Raw genomic sequence first — 20,846 nt, 5'->3', positions numbered from 1 at the left:
TCCGTCTGACACTCTGTACTTCCTAGGGTCCTACCATCCATTGTATATTCCCTTGCCTTGTTAGTCCTCCCAAAATGCATCACCTCACACTTCTCAGGATTAAATTCCATTTGCCACTACTCCGCCCATCTTACTAGCCCATCTATATTGTCCTGTGATCTAAGGCTTTCCTCCTCACTATTTACGACAGCACCAATTTTCGTGTCCTCTGCGAACTTACTGATCATAGCTCCTATATTCATTCTAAGTCATTAATGTACACTACAAACAGCAAGGGTCCCAGCACCAATCCCTGTGGTACACCACTGGCCACAGGCTTCCACTTGCAAAAACAACCCTTGACCATTACCCTCTGTTTCCTGCCACCAAGCCAATTTTGTATCCAATTTTCCAAATTGCCCTGGATCCCATGGGCTCTTACCTTCTTAACCAATCTCCCATGTGGGACCTTATCAAAAGCCTTACTGAAGTCCATGTGGACTACATCAACTGCTTTACCCTCATCTACACATCTAGTCACCTCTCGAAAAATTCAATCAAGTTAGTTAGACACGATCTCCCTATGATCAGAGCATGTGGTGAAACTGAGCACTAAGCACTGGAGTGCGATAGGAAGAAGGCAACAGGTGGAATACAGTGATAATAAAAACTGAAAGTGCTGGAAATACTCAGAAGGACTGACAGCATCTGTGGAGAGAGAAACATAGTTAATGTTTCAGATCTGTGACAAGAATACAGTGAGGTGAGTCTTTATTGAGTTCACTTTGAGAGGCCATCATGGTGGAAGGACGCAGGTATGTATGATATTGTGTCATGCCTCCCTTGCGCGTCTCTCAATGGCCCTCGCCTCGGGTGGAAGGGAAGTAAGATCCAATGCTGCCTGCTCAGTAGCCTCCTCCATATTGTGGGAGGATGACTGATGATTGTAATATTACTTGTCCCTTTGGTATATGAACTATTGTAAGATTCACAGGACTGCAAGTAATAGCCAAAGAAAACATGGGTTTTATTATACTTAACTATAACATATATGTGCATATTATATATATATATACACAAACAGTTACTGCACGAGCACACCTGCACATGTCTCACTCTCTTGAGCTCCGCCCACAACTCCCTGGTCATGTGTGACACAACATCACTTCCTCCGGTGGTCTTCAATTACAGCTTCTTCAGGTGGTCCACTCTTAAAGTCATCCCACAACATCTCCCTTTTTTCCAAAGATAAAAGCTTGTATAATATACAATGATGTTGCAATTTGGACTAACTATACATGAATAAAACAGAATGTTATTTGCAAGCCAGTAAGCTTAACACTCTCTAAAATGTAGAGAAGGATTGCTTATTCGTCCTGATCTTGTTATCGTCAACCTTTCCCCAGAGCTGAGCTCATTTTGATGACTCATCTGAGACTCTGGTCACTCTGAACTCTGGTTAACATGTTCTTCCTCTGTGCTCGTAGCCTCTGTATGCTCGTCTTCCGACTTTGTGTTTGAATGTTTCCCTAATGCCATAGGATAGTCACATATAGTGTTGTCATACAGCTCTCTGAGTTGACATTGGTTTCATTTGAGAATCACACCACTGGGTGCCTGGACCTCGTACGATCTGGGCTGATTGCACGTCCTAGCAACCTCTGCAGGATACCAAGTTCCCAACGCATGATTAAGGACTCTGACCTCCTGTCCTACTCACAATCAAGCCAATTCTGGTACTGCTTGCCTGTCATACGATGCCTTTATTTTCCCTTGTTTGGAAAGTTTAGAAAAATGATGACTGGCAACATCACCAATCACCGGTAATCCCTCTGACCTCTGGGTACTTGCTGCACTGAACTGAAGCCCGAGGAGAGACCCCTGGTTATATTGCCTCTTTGTGTCAAGACTGTCAGCTTTTGTGTTGTTTTTTACATGGAATGACCCGATACACTCGACCTGGATATTTTGTACCACCTTTGGTGCGTTACCACCTTCGTGTATTGTGACAATTCGTAGACATTGACATAATGGAAGTCCTGCAACAGCTGGTCCAGTTGTCTCAACAATATAAAACATTTGTGGTAACCATTCAGAGCTCCCATAGCTGCACTGTAAGATTATCATTCCCATGCACTTGGTTGGAGAATCATTGTAGGCAGTCAGCCTAGCTGTGGTGGGTTGTACCATAGATTCCCATTTATTAAAGTATATGTCCTTCAGTATACGGAAGGGCAGAATATTTGCACTTGCTCACGTGTCAATTTTAACTCTAAGCTTATGCATGCCACTCTTCTGCGGACATATAATCCCGATCGTGGTGAATGCCTCAGATTGCATAATATTATTGACAAGTGGATCCAATTGACTATGTGGAATGCTTGCTTGCTGTTTGCATGAGTACATTCTTCATTTGTGTCCTCCTGGCAATCTGCCTGTCAGCTGACCTGATGTACCTGCTTGGGCTTTTGTTGTGTGTTGGCATACCTCTTGTTGCATTTGCTATTCTGTCTTGCAGACGTTCCCTCTGCCTGTGAACTGCCACCTTTCCTGTGTGCAGTATCTGACCTCAGCCTTCTGCACTGCCTTGCCCAATGTCCTCACATGCCATAAACCTTGCACAGGATTTCAGAAAAAAATTAGAACATTGCCACAATGTAATATTTGTTGATCTTCAGAAAAAAAAATCCCAAATGCTGCCACCACGTAACATTACTTGTCTTTTTGTCATAGTGTCATTTACAGCACAGAAGGAGGCTATTCAACCAATCAAGTCCATGCCGGCTCTCCACGGAGCTATCCAGTCAGTCTCACTCCGCCGCACGATCCCTGTAGCCCTGCAAGTTAATTTCTTTCAAGTGGCCATTCAATTTCCTTTTGAAGTCATTGATTGTCTCTGCTTCCACCACCATTATGGGCGGAGAGTTACAGGTCATTACCACCCTTTGGTATTATTATAAGATTCACAGGACTACAAGTAACATCCAAAGAAAAGGTCAGTTTTATTATACTTAATTAGAACAGTTATATATAATATATATATGTATATACGAACGGTTACTGCACGAGCACACTTACAAATTTACTTTCTTTTTTTTACTTTCTTTTTTTGATTTATCTATTAATTAGTTATTTGAAAGAGACCATAGCAGAGAAGTATCAGATAGTATTTAACTCATAAATTTATATAAAGTAATAAAGTAATTAACTAAGTAGAGATGGCTGGGCAGGTGATGTGCTGTAGCTGTATGATGTGGGAGCTGGCTGACCCCATTGTGAATGGCAGGGACCACATCTGCAGCAAGTGTTGGTTGCTGGAAGAACTCCGGCTCAGAGTTGATGATCTGGAATCTGAGCTTCAAACACTGCGGCACATCCGGGACGGGGAGAGTTACCTGGACGTTTTGTTTCAGGAGGCAGTCACACCTGGTAGATTAAGTAATTCAAATTAAGTTAGTGATCAGGGACAACAGGGTGTGATTGCAAGTGAGGCAGGTAGGGGGATCCTGAGTTCAGGAGTGGAGGAGCCTCAGCCTTTGACCTTATCCAACAGGTACGAGATACTTGCTCCCTGTGTGGATGAGGAAAAGGGCTGCGGGGAGGATGAGCCAACTGACCATGGCACCATGGTGCAGAAGGCCATTCAAGAGGGGGGAGCAAAAAGACAAGTGGTAGTTATAGGGGATTCTATAATTAGGGGGATAGATAGTATCCTTTGCAAGCCGGATCGGGAGTCCCGCATGGTGTGTTGCCTGCCCGGTGCCAGGGTGCAGGACATCTCTGACCGGCTTGAAAGGATATTGGAGCGGGAGGGGGAGGATCCAGTTGTTGTGGTCCACGTTGGGACTAACAACATAGGCAAGGCTAGGATGGAGGACCTGTTTGGGGATTATAAAGCACTCGGAACGAAATTAAGGAACAGGTCCTCGAGGGTCATAATCTCCGGATTACTGCCCGAGCCACGTGCAAATTGGCTGAGGGATAAGAATATTAGGGAAGTAAACATGTGGCTAAGGGAGTGGAGTGGGAAAGAGGGGTTCCATTTCATGGGGCATTGGCATCAGTTTTGGAACCGGGGGGGATCTGTACCAATGGGACGGTCTCCACCTGAACTGATCTGGAACCAGTGTTCTAGCAAAACGGATAAATAGGGTGGTCTCTAGGACTTTAAACTAGTGACTCGGGGGGAAGGGAAAGGGAAAACGACAGGGAGTATGATGGTAAATAAAAAGGTAAGCAGCAGGTTAACATGTGTGCAGGAGGGTTTAAGTTCAAGGCAGACTATGAAAGAAGCAGAAAGGAAGGATAACTCAGGAGTTATTATTAGAGATGTTGGAAATAATGAGGGTAAGAAAGCTAGCATAAAGGCACTTTACCTGAATGCTCGTAGCATTCGTAACAAGGTTGATGAGTTAACGGCACCAATCATCGCAAATGAATATGATTTGGTAGCCATTACGGAGACATGGTTACAGGTTGGTCACGACTGGGAGTTAAATATCCAGGGGTACCAGACTATTCGGAAGGACAGACAGGAAGGTAAGGGAGGTGGTGTAGCTCTGATATTCAAGGACGACATCAGGGCGGTGCTGAGAGATGATATAGGTTCTATGGAGAATGAGGTTGAATCCATTTGCGTGGAAATTAGAAACTCTAAGAAGAAAAGGTCATTGATAGGCGTAGTCTATAGGCCACCAAATAATATCACATTGGGGCGGGCAATAAACAAAGAAATGTAAAAATGTATGCCTGTAAAAATGGTACGGCAATTATCAAGGGGGATTTTAATGTACATGTAGATTGGTCGAACCAGCTCAGTCAGGGTCGCCTTGAGGAGGAGTTCGTTGTGTGTATCCGTGATAATTTTCTTGAACAGTATGTAATGGAACCGACGAGGGAGCAAGCTATCCTAGATCTAGTCCTGTGTAATGAGACAGGAATAATTAATGACCTCATAGTTAGGGATCCTCTTGGAAGGAGTGATCACAGTATGGTTGAATTTAAAATACAGATGGAAAGTGTGAAGATAAAATCCAATACCAGGGTCCTGCGCTTGAACAAGGGGGACTACAATAGAATGAGGGAGGGCTTGGCTAAAGTAGACTGGAAACAAAGATTTTATGGTGGGACAGTTGACAAGCAGTGGAGGACTTTCAAAGCAATTTTTCAAAGTGCTCAGTAAAATTATATTCCAGTGAAAAGGAAGGACTGGAAGAAAAGGGGTAATCTGCCATGGGTGTCTAAGGAAATAAGGGAGGCTATCAAATTGAAAGAGAAGGCATACAAAGTGGCCAAAAACAGCATGAAACTAGAATATTGGGAAAACTTTAAAGGTCAACAGAAAGCCACAAAAAGAGCTATAAAGAAAAGTAAGATAGAACATGAGAAAAAACTAGCACAGAATATAAAGACTGATAGCAAAAGTTTCTATAAATATATAAAACGAAAAAGAGTGGCTAAAGTAAACGTTGGTCCTTTAGAGGATGAGAAGGGGAATTTAGTTATGGGATATGATGAAATGGCCGAGGCATTTGAACAGGTATTTTGTATCGGTCTTCACAGTGGAGGACATTAATAACATGCCAATAATTGACAAAGAGACGAATGTAGGTGAGGACCTGGAAACAATCATTATTACGGAAGAGGTAGTGTTGGGCAAGCTAATGGAGCTAAGGATTGATAAATCTCCTGGCCCTGATGGAATGCATCCCAGGGTACTAAAAGAGATGGCGGGAGAAATAGCAGGTGCACTGGCAGTAATTTTCCAAAATTCGCTGGACTCTGGGGTAGTCCCAGCAGATTGGAAAACAGCAGATGTGACGCCACTGTTTAAAAAGGGAGGTAGACAAAAGATGGGGAATTATAGACCGGTTAGCTTAACCTCCGTAGTGGGGAAGATGCTTGAGTCTATTATCAAGGAAGAAATAGCAGGGCATCTCGATAGAAATTGTCCCGTTGAGCAGACGCAGAATGGGTTCATGAAGGGCAGGTCATGCTTGAAAAATCTTTTGGAATTCTATGATGACATTACGAGCAAGGTGGACAATGGGGACCCAGTGGATGTGGTGTACCTAGATTTCCAAAAGGCCTTCGACAAGGTGCTGCACAAGAGGCTGCTGTATAAGATAAGGATGCATGGCGTTAGGGGTAAAGTATTAGCATGGATAGAAGATTGGCTGACTAACAGGAAGCAGAGAGTGGGGATAAATGAGTGCTATTCTGGTTGGCAATCAGTCACTAATGGTGTGCCTCAGGGATCGGTGTTGGGACCGCAATTATTTACAATTTATATAGATGATTTGGAGTTGGGGACCACGTGTAGGGTGTCAACGTTTGCAGATGACATTAAGATGAGTGGCAGAGCAAAGTGCGCAGATGACTGTGAAACTTTGCAGAGGAACATAGATACATTGAGTGAGTGGGCAAAGGTCTGGCAGATGGAATATAATGTTAATAAATGTGAAGTCATTCATTTCGGTAGGAGTAATGGTAAAAAGGATTATTACTTGAATGGTAAAAAGTTGCAGCATGCTGCTATGCAGAGGGACCTGGGTGTCCTTGTGCATGAATCGCAGAAGGTTGGTCTGCAGGTACAGCAAGTAATTAGGAAGGCAAATGGAATTTTGTCCTTCATTGCTAAAGGGATTGAGTTTAAAAGCAGAGAGGTTATGTTGCAGCTGTATAAGGTACTGGTGAGGCCGCACCTGGAGTACTGTGTGCAGTTTTGGTCTCCTTACTTGAGAAAGGATGTACTGGCACTGGAGAGGGTGCAGAGGAGGTTCACTGGGTTGATTCCGGAGTTGAGGGGGTTGGCTTATGAGGAGAGACTGAGTAGATTGGGATTATATTCATTGGAATTCAGAAGAATGAGGGGGGATCTTATAGAAATATATAAAATTATGAAGGGAATAGATAAGATACAAGTAGAGAGGATGTTTCCACTGGCAGGTGAAGCTAGGACGAGGGCATAGCCTCAAGATTAGAGGGAGCAGATTTAGGACTGAATTAAGAAGGAACTTCTTCACCCAGAGGCTTGTTAATCTATGGAATTCCTTGTCCAGTGAAGTAGTTGACGCTTCTTCAGTAAACATTTTTAAAGCTAAGGTAGATATCTTTTTGAACAATAAAGGAATTAAGGGATACGGTGAGAGCGCGGGTAAGTGGATCTGAGTCCACGAAAAGATCAGCCATGATCTTATTGAATGGCGGAGCAGGCTCGAGGGGCCGGACGGCCTACTCCTGCTCCTAGTTCTTATGATTATGAACGCATCTCACTCTGTTGAGCTCCAACCATAACTCCATGGTCATGTGTGACATGACATCACTTCCTCTGGTGACCTTCACTTATAGCTTCTTAAGCTAGTCCGCTCTTAAGGTCATCCTACAACAGCAATCAATCATGTCCTCTTGATGCAAGGCCTCCCCCCTCTGCTGTGCTAAGTTGTGCAGATCACAGCAGACCACCACGTTATGTGAGACCCTTAGACCTTTGCTGGGCCATACTGTAGGGCTGCACCAGATTGATTGAGGCACTAGAGTTTCATCTTCAGCAGCCCAATGACCTGCTCGATGGTCACTCAATGGAGCTGTGGCAAGTGTTGTACCTCTCCTCTGCTGCATTGCGAGGGTTCCTCACAGGTGTGAGTAGCCATGTCTTCAATGGGTAACTCTTGTCCCCGAGAATCTATCACAAAAGATGAGCGGGGGCCTGAAAAGCTGTGGCACCTGGGACTGTCCAATTGTGTAGGCGTTTTGGCTGCTTTCCGGGAAAGGTGAGGCTCCGATGGTCGCAGACCAGTTGCACAGGGCATTGGACAACTCCTTGATCCAGCAGTGGGCTGCTTCCTTGCAGACCCCACACATATCCCCAGTGGATCCCTCAAAAGAGCTAGAAATTGAGTGCCACTGTGATCTTCAGGGCCACTGGCAGAGGGTGACCACCGAAACCCATGGATTGCATGGAGCCCAGGACCTGTGACTGGTCCACCCTTGCACCCCAGACTGGGCCCACCCTTGCACCTGAGACTGCACCCGCCTTACCATTGCACCCGAGACTGTGCTCGCCCCACCCTTGCACCCGAGACTGTGCCTTCCCTTGAATAGAGCCCAGCACCACAGGCCGAGAATGGCCTCCGCTCCCCCATCTTCCTTGATCCACAGCTTCCCATGGCTGCTTTCCCGCAGCGGCTCTGTTGCTTCACCTTGATGCTGCGTCCTTTAAACGGCTGGGGGATCTGAAGAGATGTGATTGCAATGCGCTGTTGACTAAATCTGAACACCACCCCCCCACATCCCGATTAGAGTGGCATCAATTCAATGCAAATACATTTTAACTAGCTGTTTAGCAATTCAAATTGCAATCCCGTCGCTTCATGGTGGCAACGCTGCCTTGGAGCTTTCCCACCACTGACAAAATCCAGAACTGTTGGGCTTCCGGGCGAGCATAGCCACCCCGATTTTTCAGCCCCACACACCTCCACATCTGCTCCCACTGACTGGATAAAGTACAACACAAAGTCTATAAGTAATTGAGTAGATTCCTTTCTGAAAAATGACCTGCTGTGCATTAGTATGAATTAACTACAGAGGTGAGAAGAACATTTATAATGAATCACAGTAGAGCTATAATATTAGAGCAGGAACAGCATAATTAGCAGATATATAGAAGGTACAATGCTATGGAAACTAATTTGAATATTCTGATGTTTATGTAGATTCGAAGGATACCGTGAAGTGAAAAATTAAACTGATTGAAAATTATTTGTGGCTACTACCAGTGTGCTATGATTTTTTTTTTATTTTGTGAAGCTGATCAAATTACTAAATAGTTATGGTCAGTCTTGTAGCTCAGAGTAGAATGCTGTCTTTGGAGCCACAGGAAAAGCTTCAAATGGTTGAGGAGTGGAGAAAGGCAGTGGTTTTCAACAGTTCTCTATTACTGAAGAAATGGTGCCTGGCACAAGGGTATGTGGAAAGAGGAGGAAATAACTAAAGAAAAAAAATGAGATAAAAATACAAATGAATAATTTTCAAGTACCCCACTTGGTGATAAATTGGTTCAGTGAATTGCTTGTCCATTATAGAACCCACCTGATTTTCAGTTTCATTTAGTGAACAAATCACTTCACCAGTTTACAGCCCAAACAGTGAGGTTGGCAATTACCCTCCTAAGAAAAGAAAGCACATAAAGTACACTAGGGATTACAAAACTCCTGGGAATGTAAGTGCAGGCGTATCAGAACTGGCTCAATCTACCCACCCCCATTATGCAAAGATCCCCATCCCCTGGCAATAGGACAGGATGTCTGGGCAAGAATTTCCTGTGGGCTTCTGAATCCAGTTGTCAGGCTCAAATGTGGGGTCAGAGGCCTTGCTGCACTGTGTGGGAATCAGTCACTCACTTGTGATTTTGCCCAAATTGACCAATTAGTGACCAGAGGGTGAGTTCAGCATCCAATTAAGGATGGCGGCAAGCCTCAAAGCTGTACAAAGAACAAAGAACAAAGAAAATTACAGCACAGGAACAGGCCCTTCGGCCCTCCAAGCCTACGCCGATCCAAATCCTCTATCTAAACCTGTCGCCTATTTTCTAAGGGTCTGTATCTCTTTATTTCCAGCCCATTCATGTATCTGTCTAGATACATCTTAAAAGACGCTATCGTGCCTGCGTCTACCACCTCCGCTGGTAATGCGTTCCAGGCACCCACCACCCTCTGCGTAAAGAACTTTCCACGCATATCCCCCCTAAACTTTTCCCCTTTCACTTTGAACTCGTGTCCCCTTGGAATTGAATCCCCCACTCTGGGAAAAAGCTTCTTGCTATCCACCCTGTCTATATCTCTCATGATTTTGTACACCTCAATCAGGTCCCCCCTCAACCTCCGTCTTTCTAATGAAAATAATCCTAATCTACTCAACCTCTCTTCATAGCTAGTGCCCTCCATACCAGGTAACATCCTGGTGAACCTCCTCTGCACCCTCTCCAAAGCATCTACATCCTTTTGGTAATGTGGCGACCAGAACTGCACGCAGTATTCCAAATGTGGCCGAACCAAAGTCCTATACAACTGTAACATGACCTGCCAACTCTTGTACTCAATACCCCGTCCGATGAAGGAAAGCATGCCGTATGCCTTCTTGACCACTCTATTGACCTGCGTTGCCACCTTCAGGGAACAATGGTCCTGAACACCCAAATCTCTCTGTACATCCAAATCTCTCTGTACATCAATTTTCCCCAGGACTTTTCCATTTACTGTATAGTTCACTCTTGAATTGGATCTTCCAAAATGCATCACCTCGCATTTGCCCTGATTGAACTCCATCTGCCATTTCTCTGCCCAACTCTCCAGTCTATCTATATTCTGCTGTATTCTCTGACAGTCCCCTTCAGTATCTGCTACTCCACCAATCTTAGTGTCGTCTGCAAACTTGCTAATCAGACCACCTATACTTTCCTCCAAATCATTTATGTATATCACAAACAACAGTGGTCCCAGCACGGATCCCTGTGGAACACCACTGGTCACACGTCTCCATTTTGAGAAACTCTCTTCCACTGCTACTCTCTGTCTCCTGTTGCCCAGCCAGTTCTTTATCCATCTAGCTAGTACACCTTGGACCCCATGTGCCTTCACTTTCTCCATCAGCCTGCCATGGGGAACCTTATCAAACGCCTTACTGAAGTCCATGTATATGACATCTACAGCCCTTCCCTCATCAATCAACTTTGTCACTTCCTCAAAGAATTCTATTAAGTTGGTAAGACATGACCTTCCCTGCACAAAACCATGTTGCCTATCACTGATAAGCCCATTTTCTTCCAGATGGGAATAGATCCTATCCCTCAGTATCTTCTCCAGCAGCTTCCCTACCACTGACGTCAAGCTCACCGGTCTATAATTACCTGGATTATCCCTGCTACCCTTCTTAAACAAGGGGACAACATTAGCAATTCTCCAGTCCTCCGGGACCTCACCCGTGTTTAAGGATGTTGCAAAGATATCTGTTAAGGCCCCAACTATTTCCTCTCTCGCTTCCCACAGTAACCTGGGATAGATCCCATCCGGACCTGGGGACTTGGACACCTTAATGCCTTTTAGAATACCCAACACTTCCTCCCTCCTTATGCTGACTTGACCTAGAGTAATCAAACATCTGTCCCTAACCTCAACATCCGTCATGTCCCTCTCCTCGGTGAATACCGATGCAAAGTACTCGTTTAGAATCTCACCCATTTTCTCTGACTCCACGCATAACTTTCCTCCTTTGTCCTTGAGTGGGCCAATCCTTTCTCTAGTTACCCTCTTGCTCCTTATATATGAATAAAAGGCTTTGGGATTTTCCTTAACCCTGTTTGCTAAAGATATTTCACGACCCCTTTTAACCCTCTTAATTCCTCGTTTCAGATTGCGCCTACAATCCCGATATTCTTTCAAAGCTTCGTCTTTCTTCAGCCTCCTAGACCTTATGTGTGCTTCCTTTTTCCTCTGAGCTAGTCTCACAATTTCACCTGTCATCCATGGTTCCCTAATCTTGCCATTTCTACCCCTCATTTTCACAGGAACATGTCTCTCCTGCACGCTAATCAACCTCTCTTTAAAAGCTTCCCACATATCAAAAGTGGATTTACCTTCAAACAGCTGCTCCCAATCTACATACCCCAGCTCCTGATGAATTCTGGTATAGTTGGCCTTCCCCCAGTTTAGCACTCTTCCTTTAGGACCACTCTCGTCTTTGTCCATGAGTATTCTAAAACTTATGGAATTGTGATCACTATTCCCAAAGTAGTCCCCTACTGAAACGTCAACCACCTGGCCCGGCTCATTTCCCAACACCAGGTCCAGTATGGCCCCTTCCCGAGTTGGACTATTTACATACTGCTCTAGAAAACCCTCCTGGATGCTCCTTACAAATTCTGCTCCATCTAGACCTCTAACATTAAGTGAATCCCAGTCAATGTTGGGAAAATTTAAATCTCCTATCACCACCACCCTGTTGCTCCTACAGCTTTCCATAATCTGTTTACATATTTGTACCTCTATCTCACGCTCGCTGTTGGGAGGCCTGTAGTACAGCCCCAACATTGTTACCGCACCCTTCCTATTTCTGAGTTCTGCCCATATTGCCTCACAGCTCGAGTCCTCCATAGTGCCTTCCTTCAGCACAGCTGTGATATCCTCTTTGACCAGTAATGCAACTCCTCCACCCCTTTTACCTCCCTCTCTATCCCGCCTGAAGCATCGGTATCCTGGGATATTTAGTTGCCAATCATGCCCTTCCCTTAACCAAGTCTCAGTAATAGCAATAACTGTAGGCCAATAGGAGGCCCTCCAGCTTGAAAGCAACAACAGGATGCCATGGTCGGTAAGCGAGAGAGAGGGCGCTTCAACATTGAGGCGTCCTCTCTCCAACTTCTTCAGATATAAAGTAAAAAATAGATTCAGGAGCCTGTCCACCATTGTGGGTGTGGATCCCCTCCATAACGCTGCCTGTGGCTGTAGCTGAAGGCTGGCAGGCAGGGCATCTAAGCCTGCCTGGAGCACTGGCCCCTCCAGTCTGCCACCGGGAGACTGCCTCCAGTCAGCTAAAGTGTCCTCTGCCACCTGCTGGAACCTGGAGGCCGACTGGAAAATCCCAGTCAGCCTCCAACAATTGGCCTTAAGTGGCCATTAACTAGGTGAATTGGCTGCCCACTGCTTGCAGGTGGGTAGCCCTGCTGCCGCCATCCCCAAACCCACCTCCAGGAAAATGGCCCAGGGGTGGGATGGAGCCGGGGAATTAGCACACAGGTCAGCGGCACGAAATTCCGTGCCTGCCTGCCTCTGTCCCCGCCCCCCAGTGGGGCTACAAATCCAGCCCTCCATCCTTCAGTTAAGGAGGACAGAGGTTCAGTTGTGTGCACTTGTGCACGAGAGTGAAGCCTCAGAAATTAACACATTGCCCTTTGCTTGCTGTTCACAAGAACATCTTCATTAATAACGTGCTCCTTACCCTTGAGATGGTGATACACGTAGTGTAGCAAAGAACAGTTGTTGTGGTTGCCACTCAACAGCACCCTTCTCAAGGAAGAGTCTATCTAAAAACCTAGCAGAAGATAGTATACTCATCGTAACACATTTAGAACTTAGTTCCAAAGTGGAAGATGACACACTGTAGGAAAGGTGCCAAGAAGCTGTTACACAGCAGTTTCCTGTAACCCATGCCCATCCCAAGTATGACTACAGAACTTCATTTACTGCTAACCCTTCATGTAGCCTCTGAATACTTAACATGTATGGCTATGCAGTAGCATGGGACACATACAGGATAAGCTGTTGTTGCATCTGAAGTTTAAATGAGCTTCACACAGCAAATCCTTCTAACACACCCTAGCTGCATGATACATGGTTAATGATACACTAGAGGGCTGTAGGTTGGGCTTGTGTTTGCATATATGCAGTGCTCAATATTCCATGTTGACAGTCAACATTTCCTGATACAAATCAACGCAAATCAGGGAACGTTTCTCCTGGTGGGCTTCTATAGATCCTTCTATACCAAGTCCAGCTGCTAATATACTGGACTTGCTCCCTCTCTTCTCTTCATGCTGCTCCTCGGACAGGTATTTCAACCTCTGTACTTCGCAGACAGGCACACTCATCCGTCCATTAAAATCAATGGTCAGAAAATCGCCAGGGTACATGCACTCTAATTATAAAGATGTGCTTCTGATCCATGAAGTTATTGAAGCTGAAGTTTACTCTAACTGCATTTTATTTTTAAAGCAAAAGTTAGCCAAACTACAGATAACTTTAGGACAAGGCCAAAATAGAATTTTGAATGTTGTAAAATATGCAAATTTGTGTCATCAATATTTTCCTCAATTTTCACTCCTTTTGTCTCTTTCTTCCCTGTATAGGCTGTTCCACTGACACCATCAGCCCCACAGTACTTCACCCAAGTAGTTTTAGTTTTATAATTTAGTACATTGGATTCTTCTTTGTTAGATGAATTTGAAAGCATGCGTAGTTATTTTCAGCTAAAAACTATTCAGCTAAACTGGGATTCAATTCACAAAGTGGGATTAATGTGAATTATTCTCCCAGGATTTTTAACCCATCCTTTGCTCGAATGGTGATAGGCGATACCAGATAAGATGTATCACTGAGTTGTGCTTTAACTGGTATAGATTATGGTTACGTGATTTGAAATGATTGAGTGTTCTCCCAGGTTTTCTTTTTTTGCTCCTTGGGTTATTGCTAAACCTCTATTCATTCCACTTTGGTGTGAATTGGTTTTTACAATGGCTGGCAGAGAGAAAATTGCATTGGGTCAGCCTCTCTTGTCCAAAGAGACGTTTAATTACAATGTCACTGAATAAGACCCTGCAAATAGAACAAAACAAGGTGACAGCAGGGAAAATGTTAGAGAGCCAAATAAAAGGCTAGGGTTTAGAGTTGGAGCATTGGGAACCAGCTACAACAATAGCTGGGTAACATGACCATTTTGTAAAGAATTTCACGTTACCATATGGTACAGCTTCTTAAAATATACAATTTCATGTCATCTATTTACAACATTTCAAAAGGGGAATAAATTGCACAATACTAATGTGACCACTATAGAAGATTAGAATAACATTACCAAGTAATCTCTGTTCCTCAATAGCTGGAAATATTTTTATAAGCCTGCAAATTATGAATGATATGAGGCAGTTTGTTGAACTCAGCATTTGTATGCATTAGCAATTATATTCCAAATTCACAGGAAGAAAATAATCACTGGATGATTTTGTGCATGTGTATGAGGTGCATCTGCGCATACACAAAAGGAGAATCTTTGTTAAGACATCTTGTGATCGATAACAAAAAGCAGGGAAATGAATGTTTGGTGTACACGTAGTTATGTTACGTTACCTGTGCAAATATACAATCCTTTCTTTTCCTTTTACTGGCTCAGTGTTTTAACAACAATTATCCAAAAGATACAGACTGGAATTCTCCGTCCCCCAAAGAGTGGGTTGGTGGCGGGTTGGGGGTGGGGTGCGTATAATGGAGTGGGAGGCTCGGGGGGCCCTTCCTGACCCGCTCCCGCTCCCGCCTCCGCTGCCATTTTATGCGGGGCAGCAGTGGCGAAAACCAGCCCGCTCGCCCCAGGCCAATCAAGGCATTTATGTGGCCAGTTAACGACCACTTAAGGACCGCCGCCCACAGCCATGGGGATTTTACAGCTTTCTGACAGCCTGGGGGGTACTCATGCTCAGGCACCCTATACTTGAAGGAGAGCCGCCTCCGATGCCCCAATCACCAACAAAACCCAACAAGCCCTCCGTCCCCACTGTGGCTGCTCACCTCCTGAGCCACCTCCATCCATGCCTGCTTTCTCTAGCTGGCTAGCCTCCCTTGCCTCAGCAGGGCCCGACCGAGCACTCCCGGCGAGGCCCCAAAAACTTACCTTCTCCCGGGGCCATCCTTCCTCTTCAGTCTTCAGCAGGGTTGCAGTCCCAGCAGTGGCCACCATTCCTGGTGGCGCTGCTGGGACTAAGAGCTGCCAGCCCACTGATTGGCCGGCAGCTCCATTAGGCAGGACCTCCTGCCAAAGGCTCAGCACTGCCTCAGGGTCTGCCAATCACACATCTCCCGTTGCTGCTCCAGAAAGACCTGCCTTGTATGTGACCCCCGAGGTTCTGCATCTCCGCCCAGCTGATCATGACTGAAGCTGTCCTCCATCATCCGAGGAGGACTAGCTACAACTGCCTCTGCCTCTGTCACCTCTTCCTGCTCACACATGAAGCGCTGGTCACCTTGTGTCACCTGCTCTATACTCGTGTGAGGCCCCACTGAGATGAGTGTATCTGCGCTGGTGGAAGGTGCACTTGATGGCTGTGGTGATGGTGCCTTGGGTATGTCTTCCTCCTCTGAAGTTGCTGCTGATGGCGCAGTTGTATTGCTGAGGCTGCTCAGTAACCATTGGCCCTGCGGGAGACATAAGACATTGGTTAGAAAAGCTCTCCTCTGTCAATAGCTGCTTACACTGCAGCAACCCATAACAGCTTATGCATTGGCATGGACTACACAAACAAGGGTGCAGCACCATCCCCTTCTCATGGAAATGGTAACATGCTATACCCTCACTTCAATGGACACCCATCTCGCTTTGCTGACTTCCTGTTGAGCTGCCACCATGACAATTTCAAGGACCTCCTCCTCCATGAGTATCAGTATAGCGAGATGCACCACTTCACCACCAGTGTGACCCCTTTCTCGCATGTTGTGTGCTCTTTTTTCCTGCAGAGTCAAGAGCGAGAGAGTTATGACTATGGTGCTCTCCTTCACCGCATCTTGTGGCTCACTCACATATGATGTCCATGACTCCAGTGTCACCTCCTCCACAAGTGCTTGTAGTGTGAGTGTTGCCCACAGCTCAGGAGTGTACTTCGGCACACGTATCCTCACTGTTCCTGAGCACTATGTGCCCTCAGTCTGCTAAGCTCGTGGGTCTGCTGGTGACTCCAGAACCCATCTGGTTGTAGCATTACACTCACCTTGACAGACCTCAGAAGGCCATTGAAGTGCTTCCTGCACTGCACCCACGTCCTGCTGACTACACTGTGGCTGCTCACCTCCTGAGCCACCTCCATCCATGCCTGCTTTCTCTAGCTGGCTAGCCTCCTCCTGCCACTCTCCAGAAGCTAGATACTCCTCTGGGTTACCACTGCCTGACTCTAACACCACCTCCAGGGAGGCATTGGCAAATCGTGGGGCTATCCTTCCTTGCCATGCTGCTGTTCTACTGTGTTCCAGCTTCTGCCATTGCCCAGGTTGCCAGCGTCCACAATCATGGCTGCTGGGTACCCTTTAAATCGGGCTCACCACATCGGCATCATGCAACCTCAACACATCTGCTGCCACTAAGTGAATAGTGAACACACCAGTGGGTCACTAATTGGTCACTTCCTCCAAAATACCATTGGACAACTTTTGTCATAACCTCACACCTTGTGAAATATTCTATAACAAGCTGTAATAAAAAGGAATTTAACTTACTAAGTTGGCTGAAGCAGAGGCCTTGGTCATAGGATTTCATTTTTTTTCAGTTGAATGCCATTTTTGAATTGTCGGCTTTTTACAGACTGTTATGACCAGGTGAGCAAGGGGTCTAGGGTTCCCGTTCGGCCTTCACCTGGTCTTACTGTAACGGGGTTCAATGTTAAACACACCTTTTCTTTAGCTCCCCCATAGTGAATCCTTGTTCACTGATTTCCAATTATAAGGCAAAGGTTTAAAGAAGAAAGGTTGAAATTGGTTAAAGGCCATAAGAACTCGGAGCAGGAGTAGGCAATTCTGGCCTCAACTCCACTTTCCTGCCTGTTCTTCATAACCCTTTAAACCTTTACTAATTAAAAATCTGTCCATCTCCTCCTTAAATTTACTCAATGTCCCGGCATCCACTGCTCTCTGGGGTAGTGAATTCCATAGACTCACAACCCTTTGAGAGAAGTAATTTCTCCTCATCTCTGTTTTAAATCTGCTACCCCTTATCCTAAAACTATGACCTCTCATTCTAGATTGCCCCACAAGACGAAACATCCTCTTTATGTCTATTTTGTCAATCCGCTTAATCATCTTATGTACCTCAATTAGATCTCCTTTCATTCTTCTAAACTCGAGAGAGTAAAGGCCTAAACTGCTCAATCTCTCTTCATAAGACAAACCCCTCATCCCTGGAATCAATCTAGCTTTTATTTTATTCATTCATGAGATGTGGGCATCACTGGCCATTTATTGCCCATCCCTAATGTGAACCTCCTCTGAACTGCCTCCAATGCAACTACATCCCTCCTCATTAAGGGAACCAAAACTGTACACAATACTCCAGGTGTGGTCTCACTAATGCCTTGTACAGTTACAGCAACACTTCCCTACTTTTATATTCTATTCCTTTAGCAATAAATGCCAAAATTCCATTTGCCTTCCTTATCACCTGCTGTACCTGCATACTAGCTTTCTGCGATTCATTCACGAGGACACCCAGATCCCTCTGCACCTAAGCATTCTGAAGTTTCTCTCCATTTAGAGAATAATTTGCCTTTCTATTTTTCCGACCAAAGTGGATAACCTCACACTTATCCATGTTAAACTCCATCTGCCAAATTTTGGCCCATTCACCTAACCTATCCATATCCATTTGTAAATGTCTTATTTCTTTATTGAAAATTACTATCCCACCTATTTTAGTGTCATCTTTGGCTCTAGTACCTTCTATCCCTGCAATTAAATCATTAATATAGATTGTAAATAGTTGGGGCCCAAGGACTGAACCCAGTGGCACCCCACTAGTTACATTTTGCCTACCAGAAAAAGACCCATTTATCCCGACTCTCCGTTTTCTGTTGGTTAGCCAATCCTCTTATCCAAGCTAATAAATTGCCTCTAACCCGATGTGAACTTACCTTGTGTATTAACCTTTTGTGCAGCATCTTATCAAATGCCTTCTGGAAGTCCAGATATACTACATCTACCGGATCCCCATTATCCACTTTGCTTGTTACAGCTTTGAAGAACTCCAGTAAATTAGTTAAACAAAATTTAGCCTTCATAAAACCATGCTGACTCTGATGAATTGCATTTTGACTTTCTAAATGTCCTGTTATTAATTCCTTAATAATGGATTCTAAAAATTTCCCAACGACAGAGGTTAAACTAACTGGTCTGTAGTTTCCTACTTTCTGCCTCCCTCCCTTTTTGAATAAGGGCGTTATATTAACTTTTTTCCAATCCACTGGAACCTTTCCTGCATCCAGGGAATTTTGGAATATTATAACCAATGGATCCACTATCTCTGCTGCCACTTCCTTTAAGACTCTAGGATGTAGGCGATCAGGCCCTGGGGACTTCTCTGCCTTCAATCCCAATAGTTTGCTCATTACTTTTTCCCTAGAATGATGATTTTTCTAAGTTCCTCTCTTTCTACAACCTCTGCATTTCCTGTTACTATTGGGATGGTACTCGTGTCCTCCACCGTGAAAATTGAGGCAAAATACTGATTTAGAGTCTCCGCCATTTCTGTGTTCCCCTCTATAAACTCCCCAGTCTCATCCTCCAAAGGACCAACATTCACTATAGCTACTCTCTTCCCTTTTATATACAAATAGAAGCTTTTGCTATCGGTTTTTATATTTTGCGCTAGTTTTCTTTCATAATTTATCTTTGCTCTTTTTATTACTTTTTTAGTAACTCTTTGTTGATCTTTAAAAGTTTCCCAATCTTCCAGCCTGCCACTGGCCTTTGCAATATGGTATGCCTTAGTTTTTGTCTTTATGTTATCCTTAACTTCCTTGTTTGCCATGGATGTTATTTGCCCCTCTTTGAATCTTCCTCTCTGGAATATATTTTAGTTGCGAGGAATTGAATATTTCCTTAAACATCTGCCACTGCTCATCAACTGTCCTACTTTTTATTCTTCCTGCCCAGTCCACTATGACCAAATATGTCCTCGTGCCTATGTTTAACTCCAGTTAAACCTTTGTTTAACTCCAGAGTGCTAGTGTGGGACTCCAGTTTCTCGCTCTCAAACTGAATTTGAAATTCTCGCATGCTATGATCACTCTTCCCTAGAGGATCCTTAACGATGAGATCATTAATTAATCCCACCTCATTACACAATACCAAATCTAGAATAGCCTACTCCCTGGTTGGTTCCACAACATATTGCTCCAAAAAACAATCTCTAATACCTTCAATGAACTCTCTCTCGAGTATACCCTTGCCAATTTGATTAGTCCAGTCTATATGCATATTAAAATCACCCATGATTATTGCATTACCTTTCTCACAAGCCCCCATTATTTCCTAGTTTATACTGTGCTCCACTGCGGAACTACTGTTTGGGGACCTATAGACTACTCCCACCAGGGAGTTCTTTCCCTTGCTATATCTTATTTCTACCCAGACTGATTCTACACCTTGATCTCCAGTGCCTATATCATTTCTCACTGCAGCACTGATCTCTTCCTTTACTAACAAAGCTACACCTCCTCCTTTTCCTTCCTGCCTATCCTTCCGAAATACTGAGTACCCTTAAATTCTAATTTGGTTAATGCCTAAGGATACACGACGCGCCCATGCTGGCATGCATATGTGGTACACACATGCAGATAGAGACAGAACAGAGCAGAAGAAATAAAGTGGAAAAGTTTGAGGCAATCTCTGAAGAGGGTTTTTGTTACGGATCTTCGATCTCACTGTAGAGTCCTTGATTGTAGATAGATCTTTCTTTTCATTGGGGCCCAGTATCCTTCTTAAACCTTGTTCGCTGTAGGAGACTTTTCTCTCCTGGGGTTCATGTGTCTTCAGTGGATTTGGAGTTCCATGAGAAAGAGATGGGAGCAGACAGGAGAGGCTGTGCCGAGCCAGCCAGGAGAAGTCTTTTCAGTCCAGGAGCAAACAGACACTCTGAGTTCAAACTGTTTGTACAATTCAGAAAAACCCAGGTTGCCAAGCAGGTTAGTCATGTGACTAGCTGGTCTGACCATGTCTGTTTGTGGATTCTGTGGTGTTAGCTGACCCTGGAATGTCTCTTTTTGCACGCAATACAAAAGTCCATTGTGGGTTAAATTGGAGCAGGGAATAGCCCCTTTGTCCTTCCAAGCACTGGCTGTTGGTATATAGAAATGTCTTTCCAGCCAAGAGTCTGGTGATTTCTTAACAAGTCCTTTCTTCACTTCAGCAACAGTTTGAAATTTATTGTTCATATGGAAAAATTAGTATGCCTCATTCTTGGCAGGTGGGGGCCGAACATGACACCTCCACACCCAGCAGAATGAAATGCGATTTGAGAAAAGTGCATTTCATTAAAAGGGTCACAAGAAAATATAAGATAAAGGA

Source organism: Heterodontus francisci, chromosome 4 (assembly GCF_036365525.1).
Source record: "Heterodontus francisci isolate sHetFra1 chromosome 4, sHetFra1.hap1, whole genome shotgun sequence".
NCBI lineage: Eukaryota > Metazoa > Chordata > Chondrichthyes > Heterodontiformes > Heterodontidae > Heterodontus > Heterodontus francisci.
This window is presented reverse-complemented; position numbering follows the sequence as displayed.